Source organism: Sarcophilus harrisii, chromosome 4 (genome assembly GCF_902635505.1).
Source record: "Sarcophilus harrisii chromosome 4, mSarHar1.11, whole genome shotgun sequence".
NCBI lineage: Eukaryota > Metazoa > Chordata > Mammalia > Dasyuromorphia > Dasyuridae > Sarcophilus > Sarcophilus harrisii.
Window position 1 is genome coordinate 58,619,552 of NC_045429.1, and position 18,037 is coordinate 58,637,588.

Consider the following 18,037-nt stretch of genomic DNA (forward strand, 5'->3'; position numbering starts at 1 on the left):
GGGGAAATCATAAAGGGGGCAGGAGAATGGCAGAGACTTAAAGAGAATGGGAAATGGACCCAATGGAATTAAGTGGGATCATTTCTCCCCACCTCCATTGCTCCTCCAATCTGGAATTGCTCTTTAGTCATCTGCTTGTATCCAACCCTTCATGATTCTGAGAACCATATTTTCCATGGGTTGGGTTTTTTTTCCTTTTGGCAAAGATATTGGAATGATTTGTTTTTTTTTCCCTCCTCCAAATAGAGGTTAAGTGACTTGCCCATAGTTACACAGTTAGGTATCTTAATACAGATTTGAATTCAGGTCTTCCTGCCTGCAGGCTCAATGCTCTATCCACTGAGCAATTGACTGCCTCTGGAAATTATGTCACAATTTACCCAACTCCAAAACACCCCTTGTCTCTCTTCATCCTCATAGAGATATTCCTTGCTTGATGTAATAAGGTACTACTTTCCATTTACTTTGTTTATATCTATCTATGCATATATATCACTATGTATATCTATTTATCTATCTGTATCTGTGTATAAGCTTTCTTTCCCCTAGTAAATTATAAGTTCCTTGAAAGCAGGAAATATTTCCATTTCCCCTTTTACAACCTTATCCCTTAATCTAGTGCCTGGGTCTTTAGAAAGATTTTTTGCTTCTCGGTTGTATCTGCTGGAAAGTTCAATATCAATCTAATCATATTTTAAGTTTGCTGGTTGATAGTTGCTTAAAACAATCTTTTGATTAAACATTTATGAAACAAAGAATTCATTTTTAGAATATTGCATTATTTGCTCTTCCCCTGCCCCAGTTTTTGTTTTTCCAAAGTTGGATCTAAAGAAATTTGCCTAAAATAAAGGACACCTATAGATCACATCTTGTTTCTGAAAGTCCTTTATAAGATTCTGGGAGCAAGGCATTCTCAGCTCATGGGGTCACCAAGATATTCTTAGAGTGATCATTTCTCAGGGGTGTTGTAGATCGGTTTCTTTTTTAGGTACATCTTAGTCTAGGTGGCTTCTGAAGTTCCTTCCAATTCTAAGAGTGTGTGATCCTGTGAGTAGTAAAACATACTTGAGATGATTTGGTAAAACCATTTCCCAAAACCTATTCGTTGAGCTTGAATCATGAATTACTCATGGTTGGTGTTTTATTTCACCTTTTGCTGCTTTAGTAACTTGGTCTCATGCATACAGAAGAGCTTTTTGTAACCACTAGAGAGGGATTTATAGTGCTAACTGCTGTTTCAAGTAAAAGTGGAAAGTTATTATAGCCTTTAAAGACTATGAGGTTCCATATCCCAACTCTCACTCAGAGTGATGAGTCACACCCTCAGAGTGTGAAGCTGGCTAGCTTCATCTACACTCTCAGAGTTCTAGGCGTACCCCTGAGGAGTTGGCTGTAGTTTTCTAATACTATCAACTCAAGCTTTTATTCTGTTGTATTCCTCCCAATATCAATAGTCACTTATCTCTTCAATATACTCTAACCATTGGCAGTAACATATCTTCAATATTGTAAATACCATTGATTAATCCATTCCACTCTTGGCTAAATCTACCATTTAATTGTAGGTTTCTGGATTATGGAAAAAATTTCCTTTCTCCTTAGTCCTTAGAAGAAACAAGATGGAATAATATAAAATGTGTTTGACTAGAAATCAGGAGATATTAGTCTCCTAATGAGATAGTATTCATTAATGTACAACATTAGACAATTCAATCTCCTAGGACTTCATTAAATGCCTCTGATCATTGAAAAATCCTTTTTTCTCTGTTATTTTCATTCACAAAACACAATCTTATTCAAATGAAACTTACAATATCACTATTTCCTTTCTCCTACTAACTTTTATTTAGGAAAAAATTTCTTTGGTAATGAAATGTTTGGACATGAAAAATTTGATGGCTCTGAGATGGCTATGATCAATTTATATTCTTGTTCCAGGCTTCAGTTTCAGCTACAGATATTATTATTTCTAGGATACCATCTAGTTCTGGAATTATATGACCACATATTTTTTGTTTAAAGTCATTAGTTACTAAGCCAGGAGTAGAAGTCAAATATCTGTGCCTTTGCATTTAGAAGTTACTGGATTGAAAAGAGTGCTGAACTCAATGTCAGCAGAAATGTAGCGTAGAATCTCATTTGTAACATTTATTGTGCTTTATTTCTTCAATGGTAAAACAGGTAGAATGATACCTGTAGTACCTACCTCAAGGGGTTATTGTGAAGATAAAAAAAATCTTGCTTTGCAAATTTTTAAGAGCTATATAAATGTCTATGATTATTATTCCAGAATCATAAAATCTCAGTGTTAAATGGAATCTTCAAGATTATTTAATTCAAGCCACGTTTGAGCAAGCAGCCCATCTGAAAGCATCCCAGGAGTGGTCACTGAATTTTTGCTTGAAGACTTTCATTGAGGAAGAAGTCATTATCTACTTGAGTAGCCCATAACATTTTTGAATAGTTCTAATTAGTAAGAACTTTTCCCTTGTTGAGTCATTTCAGTCCTGACCAATTTTTTTGTGATTCTATTTGGAATTTTCTTGGCAAAGAAAATGGAATTATTTGCCATTTCTTTCCCCAGATACTTTTATGTTTGAGAAAACTGAGGCAAACAGGGTTAAAGGACCTGCCTAGGGTCACACAGTAAATGTCCTAGACCAGTTTTGAACTCAAGAAGATAAGTTTTCCTGATTGCAAGCCCAGCAAGTAGCTGTCATAAATTGACTTCTTTTCTACTATTCCTAATTCTATTTTAGAAGGCAACCATTGCCTTTCATCCTGTTGGCTAAACATCCTCTAATTCTTTGAACAGATCTATATCTTGAGTTTGTGGATATTTCCATTATTCAAATTGCCCTCCTCCGAATATTCTCCAATTTTTAAATATCCTGTCTAAAGTATTAATCCCAGAACTGACCATTATGTGGTCAGATGAAGTCTAAGATGAAATAGAGTGAAAGAAACCCACCACCTCTCTCCTTCTGAGCACTATATGTCTCTTATCACCATCTAAAATCACATCAGTTTTTTTTCTTTTTCTTTTGGCTTCTACCTTCCACTGGTGACTTATAACTGTTCTTGCAGTTTTAAAATCCCTATATATTTCTCAGATAAAGCGTTGTATAACTGCACTTCCTCAACGTTGTTCTTAGGAGACTGATGCTTTAAAACCCTGAAATATTTTACCTTTGTTCTCAATACTTTATCCTGTCAAGCCCTTTTTGTATCATGTCTCTGTCCCAAAGCTGTTATTTCCTTCTATATTGTGTTAGTTGCAAATTTGTTAAGCATGCCATCTATACTTTTATTTATGTCACTGATTTTTTAAAAAGCCAAGCATAGATTCCTGAGACATATCTTCCAAGCTGATATAAATTCATTAATAACTACTCTTTGGTTTTGTCCATCTAACAAATTTCTAGTCCATCTGACAATATGATTTTCTACATTAAATCTTGATCTGTAGCCAGTCAGTCAACTAGCATTTGTTAAGCAACTATGTGCTAGATCCTGTGCTAAGTGCTGGGGAAACAAAAAAAGGGGGGAAATCTCTCTTTGTTTTCAAGTGTAATAGAAGAGATAATATACAAACAACTATGTACAAACAATATATACAGAACAACTTTGGGGGGGTAATCTTAAAGGGAAGGCTCTATGATGAAGAAGGACAGGCTTCCCGATGAAGAAGGACAGGCTTCCTGAGGAAAATGTGAGTTTGACTGGGATGTGAGGGAAGCCAAAAGGTAGAAAAGAGGAGGGAGGACTTTGCAGACATGAGAGACAATCAAAGAAAATTCCTGGAACTGGGAGACTGAATATCTTGTAGGAGGAATAGCAAGATGTCAGATTTACTGAATCAGAGAAGAAATTTAAGTTATAAAGAGAATGGAAAGATAGGAAGGGGCAGATTACAAAGAGCTTTATAAGCCAGAGGATTTTACATTTGATCTTGGAGATGATGAGTCCCTAGAGTTTATTGAATGGGAAGAAGGACGGCATTAGTAGATCTGTACTTTAGGAAAAACCATTTGACAATGGTGTGAAGGATGGATTGTGGTGGGGAAAAACTTGATGGAGAGACTTCTTGCTAACCAGACTTGTCTTAGTCCAGATGGCAGCTGGTGAGCACCTGTACCAGGGAGGTGGCAGTTGTCACAGGAAAAAAAGGAAATGAAATGTAGTCTGCTATGACATTTGGATAATGCTACTTTGATTTTTTAAATCACTATTCTTTCTCCTTTTTTCTTAAAAATTTATTTAGCATTTTGTTTTTCTTAAGTTGCATGCAAAAACAATTTTTAACATTCATTTTTAACTTTGAGTTCCAGATTCTTTCCCTTCTTCTCTTCCACCTCCCCTCTCTGAGAATGCAAACAATTCAATCTAGGTTTTATATGTTTGATCACTTTTCTTTCTGGATATTCACTAGGCAGGCAGGGGAACCAATGGGTAGGACATTGGACCTGGAGTCAGAAAGATCTGAATTCAAATTTGGCCTCAAACACAATAGCTATGACCCTGAGAAGATTTATCTGCCTCAGTTTTGTCAATTGTAAAAGGGGCATCATAATAGCACTTACCTGTAAGATTGTTATGAAACTCAAATAAGAAAATATTTATAAATGCTTAGCACTGTGTCTGGCACATGATAGATGTTCAATAAATGCTTCCTTTCTCCTTTCCTTCCTTCATTAACTACTACTTGAATAACATGTTCCAGAATTTTGCAAGTAATCAGAGTCAAACTCAAAGGATTGGGGTTTACAGACTCCATTATCTTCTTTTTCTTGAAAGCTGGAACATGTCTTGATTTTCAAGAAAGGGAAAGGAACAGAATATGCAAACTATGGCCCAGTTCATTCAACTAATCAGTATTCTAATCAAGTGCTCTTTCCACAACACTGCACTGCCCTACTCTGGTTAGGGAGACAAGACTTGCTGACATGAAAGAATCAGAAACTATTATGGGATGGTAGATAATTGAAGCACTAAATTGTTCGGGGCCAAAATGCTAGTGGATTTTGGGAAAGAGAGAGAGCTCACTGTGGACTAAAGTATAAATAAATGTTTGATAAATGGAAATGCTTTGGTTTCAGAAAAAGAGTCCAGTAAATGGTAAGGATTTTAATGAAAATTCTTCCCACCCTCATTTTGTGCAGAAAAAGTAATTCTCTCTCTTATAAATAGGTACAATAGTAATCTACTCCTTTTTATTTTGTTTTGAAGGCACACTTTGAGTATAAATGAGATAACACATGTGAGGTGCTTCATGCTTCTTGGAAGAAAGGAGACATAAATTCAAGTGTAACTGGAATTGTTCAGATGTACCAACTCCTCCTAGTCCTTAGAGGTTCAGACCACAATCACATGTCTTTCTTAAATGGAATTCTGCTTTCTCAAGCTGTCTGGTGAATGCAGTGGGAAACATAGACTTCCAACCCTGATCCTTAGAGCTAAAACATCTCTAGGCTGTGGTTAACTTTTGGCCTGATATCACGAAAAACACATTTCCAATATCCATCATATCCAAAAGTTAAGGAAAGTACACAAGATGCTATAGATTTATTGACCTTTAGTCACTGCATTCATTCCACAGAACAGGATGCAAACTTACCTTTATTTGTCCTATGGAACTTGGAACAATAAGGAAATCTAGCATTTTCCTTCCTTCCTTTCTTCCTTCCTTCCTTCCTAGGGTCACATAGCTATAAGTATTAAGTGGCTGAAACCAGATTTGAACTCAGGTCTTCTTGACTTCAGACTTAGTGCTCTATCCATTGTACCACATAGCCGCCCCCATCTTCCTTTTTCTTGCTTGATATTCCCATGCCCCATAGCAGACGATCCAAATGGCACCCATTTGCATAATTTTTAATTCTTTAAATTCCTTTTTTCTCAATTATATGTAAAAACAATTCAAAAATTCTTTTTTTTCAAATTTTGAGTTCCAAATTCTCCCCTTTCCTCCCTTCCCTGCCTCATTGAGAAGGCAAGCAATAATGCCTTGGGTTATACATGTATGATCACATTCTCTTATTAAAAGATCAAAGAGTCAAGTGATTTTTTTTTCCTAAGAGATCAGCATCCCTAGTGTCCTTGGGCCCATAGAAAGCACAATAATTCACTTTCAGACCTAAGAAAAGACTTTGCTGTGTCTGAGGAACACATTGTTTCTCCAAATATTCTGCCCTTGGAAGGAGTATTGGCCTGGAATCTACCTAACAGGCCCAAATTCTGTTGTTACTGGATGCTCCATGCCATCATTTTTCCAGCTCTGACAAGATGTTCTTTTGTCTGGAGGGATTCATAAAACATACCTAGTGGCCTAGGTCTGCAACTGATTCCAAGAAGACCCACATACTATTTGGGTCTGAGTGGGACAGTCTTCATATAATATCTCTTGGAAAGCAATAAAAGGAAGATTCTTGCCACCAATGATTCACCTTTAATATCCCAACTTATTTTTTTTCAGTCCCCTTTCTGTCCTCCAGTTTGTGCAATATACAACAATTTATGGCCCTATTGATCTAGCACTTGGTAATCACAAACAGCAGAACTTGGCAAAAGCCTTGAGCTGGAGCCTGACATTCTCTGGCTTCTTGATGTCTGTTTGTTTAAATATTAAACATATGAAATATCTATTGAGAATAAATTTCTTGTTTACAGCTGACTCCAGCTGGCAAGGGCATCACACAAGTAATTTTCTGGGAGTTCATATGTACAAAATTATATGTCAAAGTGAGTTACCAGATATAATCAGCACCAGTCCAGGTAATCAGCTGGATTTCTCAGCTACCCAGTGAGGCTCTCCTAAGACAGAATATAAACCATGAAAGAAATTTTATTTAAAAAATCCAGAACTCTTCCATTTCTGAGGGGAATTTGAGAATTAAAAATTGAGATATTCAGAGAGGTTCACGTCATTCATTTCAGAGAAATCATTAAGAGCCCTGGTTTCCATAAAACCAGGGACATCTCATCTAGCAACGATCAAATTCCTGGGAATGGACCACCAAGATTGCTGCTGGCGGAAATGGTCATGGCATTGTGGAGACCATGGCTCTTAGTGATATCTCCAAAGTGGATGATGTGAACCTATGCAAATGCCTCCATTTTTAATTCCCAAACTCTTTTCTGTTATGTAAGATTTTTTTAAAAGAGTTGTGGATTTTTACAAGGTTTCATTCATTTATACTCTTCTCAAACATTTTATTTCAAGAGTTCCTAAGTCTTGAAGTTTTTTAAAGGATTAATTTAAAAGAAAATAAATTCTTGCATATATTAGGAATGAATCTTTTACAGGACATAGTGGTACATTTTGACCATTTCTTATGGAGGCACATGTGATCACTGCACTATAGGAATTATTAATCTAACCTGCATTAGCTTTGGTATACATAAATTTTCCTGAAATTGCTCAAACTATTGACTCACAGTCATTTAAATATATCCAAACAATCCTTTATTTTAAATTTGGAGCTAGAAGAAGCCCGAAAGATTCTGATTCATCTTCCTCATTTTAAAGATGAGTGAATTGAGACTTAAAGAGATGAAATGATTTGAACATGGTCACACAGTTACTAAGTGGCACAGCCAGAATTCCAATGCAGTTTATTTCTTTTTTCATCTACAGATTCCTTTTTCCATGACCATATGCTCTTCCAGACAACTACCATCATAGGCTAATAGGATTTAGAGTTGGGATATTAGTGATTATCTAGTCCAAAACTCTCATCTTGCAGATGAGAAAGTTGAGATACAGATGTAGTGTGTCCCTATGTGTATAGAAACAAAATCTGTATGTAACAAAGAGAAGATTGCTCCAGATACATGCTCCAGATACATTTTTTTCTTCTTGGTATTGGAGCTTCTTAGGTAGACCATGAAATCACTGAAGGTCTCAACTTGGGTGAAGTGAGCGGTGTCTAATCCAGGGCACAGATATCACTTGCATTCTAGAAGAAATGATAGACCTTTTCACCTAATGTTATCAAGAGCATTTGGTTAAAATAGGAAATTAACAGAGAGCTGGAATGAGTTTTTCTTCTACTCCCTTGTGTGTATGAAGTAGCCTTATTCTGATAATTCTCAGTCTCTTTCCATTATCCATTTCCATATGAGCTAGAAATACTTTGCAATAAGTAGTCCATATGAACATTTGGGGGTTTCTCTAAGTTTGTTTCTTTTGAACTATTTCAATTTCCCCAATTAGTCAAGGATCTGTGGTCTTGAGATAAAGTAATTGATAAAATTTGAATTGAACTTTAAGAGGAAGACATCTATCTATATGAAGAGTGTAAAAGCTCATTATAGGAACAAAGATGAGCAAACATATCTTTTGGATGTGAACTGACCTGATATAGGCAATAAAGATGGCACAGGACTGCAATCCATAGAACACCTGAAGATTGGCTTAAACAAGCAAATTGAAATAGAAATGTGGATTGAGGTAACAAAAAGAGGATAGATTTATTTTCAACCTTTATATCTTTTATTTTGTGATGAAGAAAATTTGAGTATCTTTTTTTCTTTTGCTCAAAACAGTTTAAATGTAATCCCAATATATGAATATTAATAATGACCTAGATAACACAGTAAATAGAGCACTGGGCCTGGAGTCAGGAATACTCAACTTTCTGAGTTCAAATCTGGCTTCAGATGCTTATTAGCTGTGTGACCCTGGGAAAGTCACTTAACTCTGCCTCAGTTTTCCTGTTTATTATATGAGCTGGAGAAAGAAATGGCAAACTATTCTATTGTCTTTGCCAAGAAACTCCCCCAAAAGCTAGATATAATTGAACAATAACAATATGTATTTATGTATAAATATCTTGTGAGGCAGCTTGGTGGTATAGTGAATGGAGTATTGGGTCTAGCATCAGGGAGATAAATTCAAATCAAGCTGCAGAAAATTACAAGTTTTGTGACCTTCAGGAAGTCATTCAGTCTCTCTGCCTCAGTTTTCTAATATATGAAATGGAGATATAATAATACCTACCTCACAGGGTTGGAAGAATCAAACGAGAGAGCTTATATAAAGTGCTTTACAAATCTTAAGGTGCTATATAAACTAGCGACTGGCATATAAGTAATACTCTCTTCAAGTGTAGTCTATGATCTATTCATCTAATGACAAAGCTGTCTTTTTTTTCCTCATAGAGAGACCTCCTAGTTCATAACATTGGCAATTTTTTCTCTGAGAGATTTTGTAAAATATATAGGGTTAAAAGGGAATTCATTGCATTGCTAAAAACTTGTATATTGTACCTGGAATAGATGAGAAGAAAAGAAAAAGCATGAAAAAAATTTAAATGTCTGGGGTGTGTGTGTGTGTGTGTGTGTGTGTGTGTGTGTATCTTGTGAGGAGGAGGGAAGTACTTGAGAAAACATGGGAAATCTGGAAGAAAACCAAATGGGTCTCAAAGGAAACATGTCTAGATGTATAGGAAAGTATTGCTGAAAGCAAAGCCCTGGCTGGCATGATTGACTGAAATGATGAAGGGGGTTGGTTTGAATTACAGCTCAACCCAGCCACTCTCCTTATCTTAGAATAAACGCCATTCCTTATTATCTCCTTTTTATTTGGGGTTAACAAGCAATTTTATTAGCCCTTTCCTGTGTCCTAGCTACTTCCTGTCATGAGCTGAGCAATATGAATAACTCTTGCGACTTTCAAATTATGGGAATATGGAGGCAAGAGTCATGACATGAGCAGCCATGACATGATGATTACTCATGCATTTCCATTCCAAGCAGACAGACTTTATTAACAAGGAGTCCTTTAGGGCTGCTCCACAGAAGTGACATGAGTCAGTGGAATAACATTATTCCACAAAGATATTTTGGGTTTTTTTGCCTGAAATGAACACTTTTGCTTATATGACCTTTTCCATGGGTTCCTTCCTTTATTAAAAACCGTCGCATGTCCCTGGAGAGGAAGTGGCTGTCCAATTAAGACTGAGTTAGGTGTGGTTGACAGAAAGTAATGTTCCCATAAGTTGGAGAGTAAATTAGCAAGACTTTGGCCCAAGATCCTTTGCCTGTCAAAGTGAACAGAAACCACTGTGACTTCAACTGACTCACTGGAAGAAAAGACAGTCTAAAAATGAAGGTTTTTTCCAATCATAGAAGGATGTGTGTGTGTGTGTGTGTGTGTGTGTGTGTGTGTCCCAGATTCATTCTTTGAGAACTTGTGCCTTCTTATGAGTTGAGTGTCAAAAATAAGAACTATGAATATTTCAATCACATCATCAACATCTTTTTATTATATAAGGCACTCTCCTAGAGATTAGGAATAAAAAGAATGAAAAGACACAGTGTTTATCCTTGAGAGGGTTACATTCTAGTTGGAGGAATAGGGCATCTATTCAGAAAGGATAAATATCAATACAAAGTATGATGGGTCAAGAGTCAAATGAGGAACATGTAGAAGTAGGAAAGTATCATAGGAATTTTAAGGAGGAAGGATGTCTTGAGGGCAGGTTAGATTTACCAGAAAATTTAGGCTCCAAAGGTATGAAGTGAGGCTAGACTTTTGAAATAAAAGTATGGTCAATCAGGGGTCCTCAAACTATGGCCTGTGGGCCAGATGCGGCAGCTGAGGATGTTTATCCCCCTCACCCAGGACTATGAAGTTTCTTTATTTAAAGGCCCACAAAACAAAGTTTTTGTTTTTACTATAGTCTGGCCCTCCAACAGTCTGAGGGACAGTGAACTGGCCCCCTGTTTAAAAAGTTTGAGGATCCCTGGTCTAGATGATATGGTAGATAGAGAGCTGGGTGTGGAGTTTAAATCCAGCTACAGACATTTACTAGTTTCCTTTTCTTACTGATTAAACCTTGCTTTGTCTTAGCTTCACCATCTATAAAATAGGGGTAATGATAGCTTCTATGTCCTAGAGTTTTCTTTTTGCAAAAAAAAAAGGGGGGGGGGCTAAATGACTTGTCCAAGATCACACAGCTAGGTGTCAAATGTTCAAGGCTAGATTTGAATTCAAGTCATCCTGACACCAGGGCTGGTGCTCTATTCATTGTTCTACCTAACTCCCTCTATCAGGTTTGCTTTAAAGATCAAATGAAATGTTTCATTTGACTGGTGCTCCTTTAAAGCAGGTATTATTTCTTTTACCTTTCTTTGTATTCCTAGCATTTAACATAAGGCTTGCCACATGATATATGCTTAAAGATTATTAATTGCTTGACTCATATATTAGAAAGAGCACCTATTGAATTTAAAGTCAAGGACAAATTAACAGTTGGTCTCCCCAAATCTGTGTGACCATGGAAATCACTTAATCTCTTTGAACTAGAAGAGGAATAGAAAGCAGCAGTGGGTCCTCTCTCAATGGAGATCTTTAAGTAAAAGGTATATCTCTTGGAAATGTTATAAAGTAGATTCTTTTCTTGACATGGGATATATGGGATCCCAACAAGATCCCTTCCACCTCGAAAATTGTATGAAGTAATGGCAAGAATGGTTCAGGCTAAGGTCAAATCTATTGGGAGTTCTTGGAATTTGCTCCACAGGGTTGATAAAGTAAGAATTTGCAACAAAACTAAAGGAAAGGGAAACAAAGGATGGGAGCAAAATGACAAGTAAGTTAAGTGGATGGAGTTGCCTAGAAACTCCATTAGCATTTCTCCAGATTATCGGTACAGGTACATTTAGTTTTCCCCAGATACCATTCAATAGCAATATGAAGTTTAGCATTACAGAATTAGGTTGAGTGTACAAATCCAGCCAAAATTGTAGCCCTAAATTCTTAAGACGCCTCTAAGATGAAAAACCTGCAGTAGTATAGAGGGATTGGAAGTTTCGATTAGAATATGATGTCTCTTTGTGAAAGAGAAGAGGTCTTATAAGTCATTTATCGATTAGGGTAGGAATTCTACTTATTATTTAAACTTTCCCAAGCACCAATACTATTCTAATCAAGCAAAGGCACAAATTTTATCATGTGGACTTATAGCCCAACAGTCTCATAGTCAAATAGAAAACACTAACATAGAACATAAGATAGGACTAATATACAGATAATAAGGACTGGAATCACACTTGATTTGGCTCACTATCCTCATTTTATGGATAGAGAAACTGAGGCCCTGTGAAGTTTAATAACTTGTTTAAGATCACTTAGGAAGGGAAATTAAAAATCATTATATTTATATATGTCTTTCTCAACCTTGAGTTATGGTTTGTGAAGGTTTCATACCTATTTAGCAGCTTTTATAGTATCAGTTTTAAGCCTATCATTTGATAGTTAGGGAAACTGAGGAGCAAAGAGGTGATTTGACTATGATCACCTAGTGAAGTACTAGAGTTAGGACCAGAATCTATGTCCTTATTACTGGTTCAATGCTCTTTTCACTCTACTACCTTGTCCTTAGTATATGTTTGGATAAAACAAAACACTTTCATACCTTACACACTTTTCTATCCCAAAAGAACATGCAATTTCCCTGTTGAAATATAGTACTTCCCCCTCTCCCCAACTAATGAGTTCATTCCAATTTTCAAAGATTCGGATAGGCATATTCCTTTAGTTAGAAAAATGGTGTATGTATTTTATGGAAAGATAATACATCAAGGACCTCTGAGCCTAGTTCCTTGTTTGTGTGCTATAAAAGGGCTCAAAAGCATCTTGAGTGTACAAAGGCTGCACAGTTGGAAACATACACTAGCAAAGACCTGGTCGTGGTTGTAAACCTCTGTGATCTGATGGTGGAAAGGGCCAGGTGTGCAATATAAATGGTGCTAGGTGCGCTGCTAATCCTGTGTTTGAGGTCATTTATATTGCACTAAAGTTAAATCTGTGCCCATGCAGCCGTCCCAATTAAGGGAGCAACGTGCCATTTATCAGGGGGCCCATTAAAAGGACGCTACCTTAATTGCCATCGGAGCTAAGTGTGCACAGAGAGACCCAGATGAATGCCACAGTTTCATTTCACTACTTTTCATTGGGCTTCCAGTAAAAGCTGTACACTTTTTAGTGGCTTTTGCAATTATGCTTCCCTTCAATTTTCCAAAGGTTACAGGGACTGAACCACACAAATCCCATTAAAGTAAGTAGCTGTTGTGCAATATAAATCCCTTTGAAAATCTTTGCCAGAGCCTATAAAATGATCAGCTGGCTGGACATAGATGCCCCTTGTCTGCCATGTTTGCAACCAAGATTCCAATGGCAAGCTTTGATGTGGTGATAGGTTTCTGCTACTCAGGCCAAGTTTTTTGGGTCTGATTGCATCAGATTTCTCTGAAAACTGATGTGATTAAAACTTATCAAGCACATTTGTCTTTGGACTTTATTCTGAAAAAATACCTCAATATACCCTGAAATTAAATTTGTCTGACCAAAGATTTGGGCATATTCCAACATTTGTCTACAGGAGGTAAAACAGCGTGGAGGTGATGGCCATTTATATAACCCATTACATGAAAATAGTGACAGAATGCACTTGACAATGACCTGAATCCTGCCTTGAGGATCTTACTCTCCCTTTCCACTTTATTCTGCTGTACTAGTCTTCACTTTACTTCCTTAGTTTCCCACTTTCTGTCCCTCTTCCCCCTTCTTCAGTCTCTTTTATTCTATTCTCACATTCTCCGTTACTGCCTCTCATTTTACTCCCTCTTGTATTCATCTCCCTCGCTCCATCTCACTGACAGCTTACACACCCAATCATTCTACAGATTATTTTAATTGTGTCAGTTATGTGTTAGATATAAGGGTAGGCACTAGATATGTGAAGATTAAAAAAATAAAAGTCTCTTCTATAACAGCTTACATTCTGTAAAGAAAAAACAAAGTTAAATGATCAGGAGTAGGCATTGACGCCTTAACCATGTGTATGATGAAAAGGCTACTAGATCCACTTCCATCCTTGTTAAGAGATATTTTTCCTTCCTTTCCTATCATATCATTTGAAGGCTGGAGCATGGATCTAGCTAAAACTAGAGCAGGGCTTTGGTCACTTGCTCCATTGTTTCTATACCAGTCTTGAATCAGAATGAATTATGAAATCTTATTTCCCTGAATTTTTTTCCTCTTAAGATTTCTGCTCATAGTTTGAATTACCACTGACCAATGGAAATACTATTCTGTTAGGTGCTATATATCTGCCAGTACTGGCACTTCTTCGTTGTTATTTCAAAATGTCATTTTTTGAGGAACATACATCTTTGTAAGAGATGGAATGATACGTCCAAGAACTAGAACACTTCATGTACAAAATCTGATCTGTTTCTTAAATCTAAGAAAAAAGCCCTTAGCCTTCCCTGCCATGTGTGGGAGAGTTGATTCCCTGGCTTAGCAGTGATGTGTAGCAGTATATGTATGTATGTATGTATATGTATGCATGTATATGTATGTATGTATGTAAAATATGTATGTATGTATGTAAAATTTCCTATTCATTGTGACTTTATCTAAGTACATGTTGTATTCCTCTGCAACCCTATTCCCCTAAAATCAGGGATAATTTCATAAATGTAATTTTGTGTCCTGTCTCTAGCAAAAGATTTTGCACATAGTAGAAATTTAATAAATATTTGTTGAATTTCATTGAATTGAAGATTCTTAACTTCCCTAGATTGATTCTGCCCTCAAGGATTAAAGTATTTCCCCTACTGTTTTAAATTATTTATTATTATTATTTTATCAAGGGACCATCATGTTCATAATTTGGCATATGTAAGTCTCTGTCATTGTTCTTGGCTAAGTATTTCTAGTTTTGCACTTGTCTATAATTCCCACTTGTGTCTCAAATTATCTTGCCTCCCTTTTCAAGCTGCATCATTCTCAAATTAAGATGAAGTGTACAAAAATCACAACCAGCTGAAGCAGCATCAAGCTATTTACTATAGTAAATTCTTTAAAAAAACAGTTCTATGAAAAAAGAAAGAGAGAACATTTTTCATGGGAAAATATTTCAAGTATGTGTGTTTCTTCCAGATAACAATTTTGGATTCAGAAGCCTACTGAGATACTGCAATTTAAAGAAACTCTAGTTTTCTAGCAGTTGTTATGAAATAGGGAAATCTTTCCTAAATAATAATTTCAATGTATTTCCTAAGTAATTTATATGACCCCTGCCTGGACTCATAATAAAAATGAATATTATATAACATAATATAATAAATAAATCCAACTTATATTCCACCTAAGAACAAGGTATGGTCAGTTTATTACAAAGCAAGCTATGCAAAAGGAACTCTAAAGTAATTTTTTTTGAAGAAGATACCTCAAGGACTTTAGGGTATTTTATTTTTGAATGTTAAAAGTATTGAATTACTTGAAGAGTACTTCAAGGTACTGCTATATCAAAACACATTTCCAGAATATTTACAAAACCTTTCAGCAATGATTAGTAAAAGTATACAATAGTATGGTGATAATAATAAATAATAATAATAATAATAGTTAATATTTATATAGCATTTACTATATGCAAGTGCTTTACAATTATTATCTCATTTGATACTAATAACAACCTTTGGGGGGTAAGTAGTCATTATTACCTCCATTTTACAGATGAGGTGATGGAGGGAACAGGAATTTAATGAGTTGCTCAGGGTCACCTAGCTAATAATCGTCTGAGGCTAGATTTGAATTTAGTTCTTCCGGACTCCAGATCTAGCAGTCAATCCACTTCATTACTTAAAATAGACACTGAACTTTGAGTCAGAAAGTTTTTATGTTTACTCCCTGTGTAACTCTGGCAAATTATTTAAATATGTTCATTTGACAAGTATTTATTCAGGGCAAGACACTGATGACATTGTACTGTTCTTGCTTTGTTAGGGTTGGATATACTAAAGACTTGGGCCTGTCTCAGTAAATGTGTGACTCCACTGTGTTGGTTCCACAGCTGTGGGCTTAAACAATGGTGATGAAAAATATTTATACAGTGTTTGTACAGTCAATCATCCTTGAAGTAAGATGTCAATCTCTGCTCCTTTCTAAACATTTCCCTAGTTGAAAGGATGAACTGTAAAAATGCTTCAGAAGGAGAGACTGTGGCTGAGAAAATTCTGTATCCATAAGAGTTACAAATGAACTTTTTTTTAATATTCCAAAAAATCATAGATTGTTTCTTTATTGGCAAAATGAAGTTTGCAGAAATTTTAAAAAAAAATAGACTTATTTTAGTAAATAGAAGCCAGCTTAGACTAGAGAGTGATAAGAACTCAGGAATGCAACCAGGTTTAGCCACTGACTTATGGTATGAACTTGGGAAAATTACTTTATTTCTCTAGGCTGAATTTTTTCACTTACAATATAGGTAGAATAATCTTTTCTCTACTCAATTCAGAGGGTTGTGGCAAAGATCAAATTATGTGATATATATTGGAAGAGCTGTATAAATACAAAGTAGTCAGTATTTCAAGGACTTGTGACTTCAGTCGTTTGACAACTTCCTTTTTGAGAGACTGATAATGTCCATGTCTATCTATATCAATATTTTCTCTACATGTCGACATACACACACACACAAATGCATATGCATATGATACATGTTACACACACATAATACACATATGTAAAGAGGCACACTTATACATGTACTGATACATGCACATGTGTGTTTGTATGTGTATTGTGTATATACACATATATAAAATGCATGCCTTAATTTTTGAGAATTATCTGAGGTTCAGAGAGATTACATGATTTACCAGTGATCACACAGCTATCAAATGTCAGAAGAGGATCCTGAGCTAAGGTCCTCCTCATTCTAAGTCCATGGATGGTTGTATGAATGATGTGCTTCATGGGTTTTTACTAAATAATAATCCTAGGATAGCAATATTTTTTAGAATTCTACCATGCCTACATTGGAAAACCCTTAATTTTAGTTTCAATGAATACAATCCCTTACATTTTTTGCATAAAAATTACTTAATGATTCAAAAGAGAGGGCAGGATCCATTTTTTTTTTTGGCAAGGAAAATTTCTCTTGATTTTATTCAGTTTTCATGAATCAGTTGGGGAAGGCCTCTCTCTTCTTAGGTATAAGTGACAATGTGACTCAGAAAATAAACAATTCAGCCTCAGTGGTTGTAGTTTGTTACAGATTTGTTTCTGTTGTGCATTATAAACTAGGACAAGGAACTCTTCATCTTTCTACTTGGAATATCAGTTTCTGTGAACGAGAGGAAAAAAGATGTATTCTCATAAGGAAACTGATTCTTCCCAATTCTTCCAAAATTTTTATTAATCAGGGATGACACAGAAAATATATACTTATAGTTATGCTCACTCTCCAGTCCCCACTCCCATCCCTTCCCAAACTCTATAAAGTGATCTAAGTATCACAAGTAGATGAACTTTTACTGTGGCTGAATATAATCTTCTGGTTTAGAAGAACAATCAAGTATGAATAGTTTTAGTAGGGGTGCCCTTGTCTATGGCCAAGATCATTCATATACAGATAGACTGATACACATGTGTACATATATATGTGTGTGTGGGGGGGGGTATCTTTAGATGGCTTTCTGAGGGTTTCTGGCCAAAGCAGAAATTAGAAAATACAAGAAAGTATATTACTGATCTTCAAGAGAAATTCTGCAAAATTTAAGAGAAGAAAGGGCTGGGGTAACCAAGAAAGGTTCCATGGAAAAAAGTTGGCATTTCGGATGAGCTGGGAAAAGAGATTCAGATCTAGATCTTAAACAAGAACCAAGTTATGGGAGGAAAGGACACAGGATGTCTCCCTTTCCAGAAGAAACCTTTTAACTGCATAGACATACATAGACACTCAAAAGAGTGAGTTTGTGGAGTTTGTGGAGACCACAGAGAATATTTGTATTAGAGTTACCATTACTGGTGAGAAAAGTCTTTACCTGGTCAGAAACCATTCTGCTAGAAGCAGCAATAGTATTGCTAAGTAGGGACAAATGCAGATCCTCTTTTCCATTTTTCCTTTTTAGTTATTAGATTACATTCTCCCTAAATGGACCTGAAACTTCCATGCTAAGCAAAGATGAGTTTTCAAAGGCATCTTTCCTGGAAACACTTTAAGTGCCTCTTTTACTC

General features: G+C 36.0%; 1 protein-coding gene and 1 non-coding gene across 3 annotated transcripts in view; one reads left to right on the forward strand and one right to left on the reverse strand.

The window, feature by feature from the left end:
- PRRX1 (paired related homeobox 1) overlaps positions 1-18,037 on the forward strand; it is an 86,346-nt gene that overhangs the window by 42,445 nt on the left and 25,864 nt on the right. The window lies entirely within an intron of this gene.
- On the reverse strand, positions 13,798-13,925 carry LOC111720390. The gene has a single exon (XR_002770078.1). It is a non-coding gene; the product is annotated as a U6atac minor spliceosomal RNA (small nuclear RNA).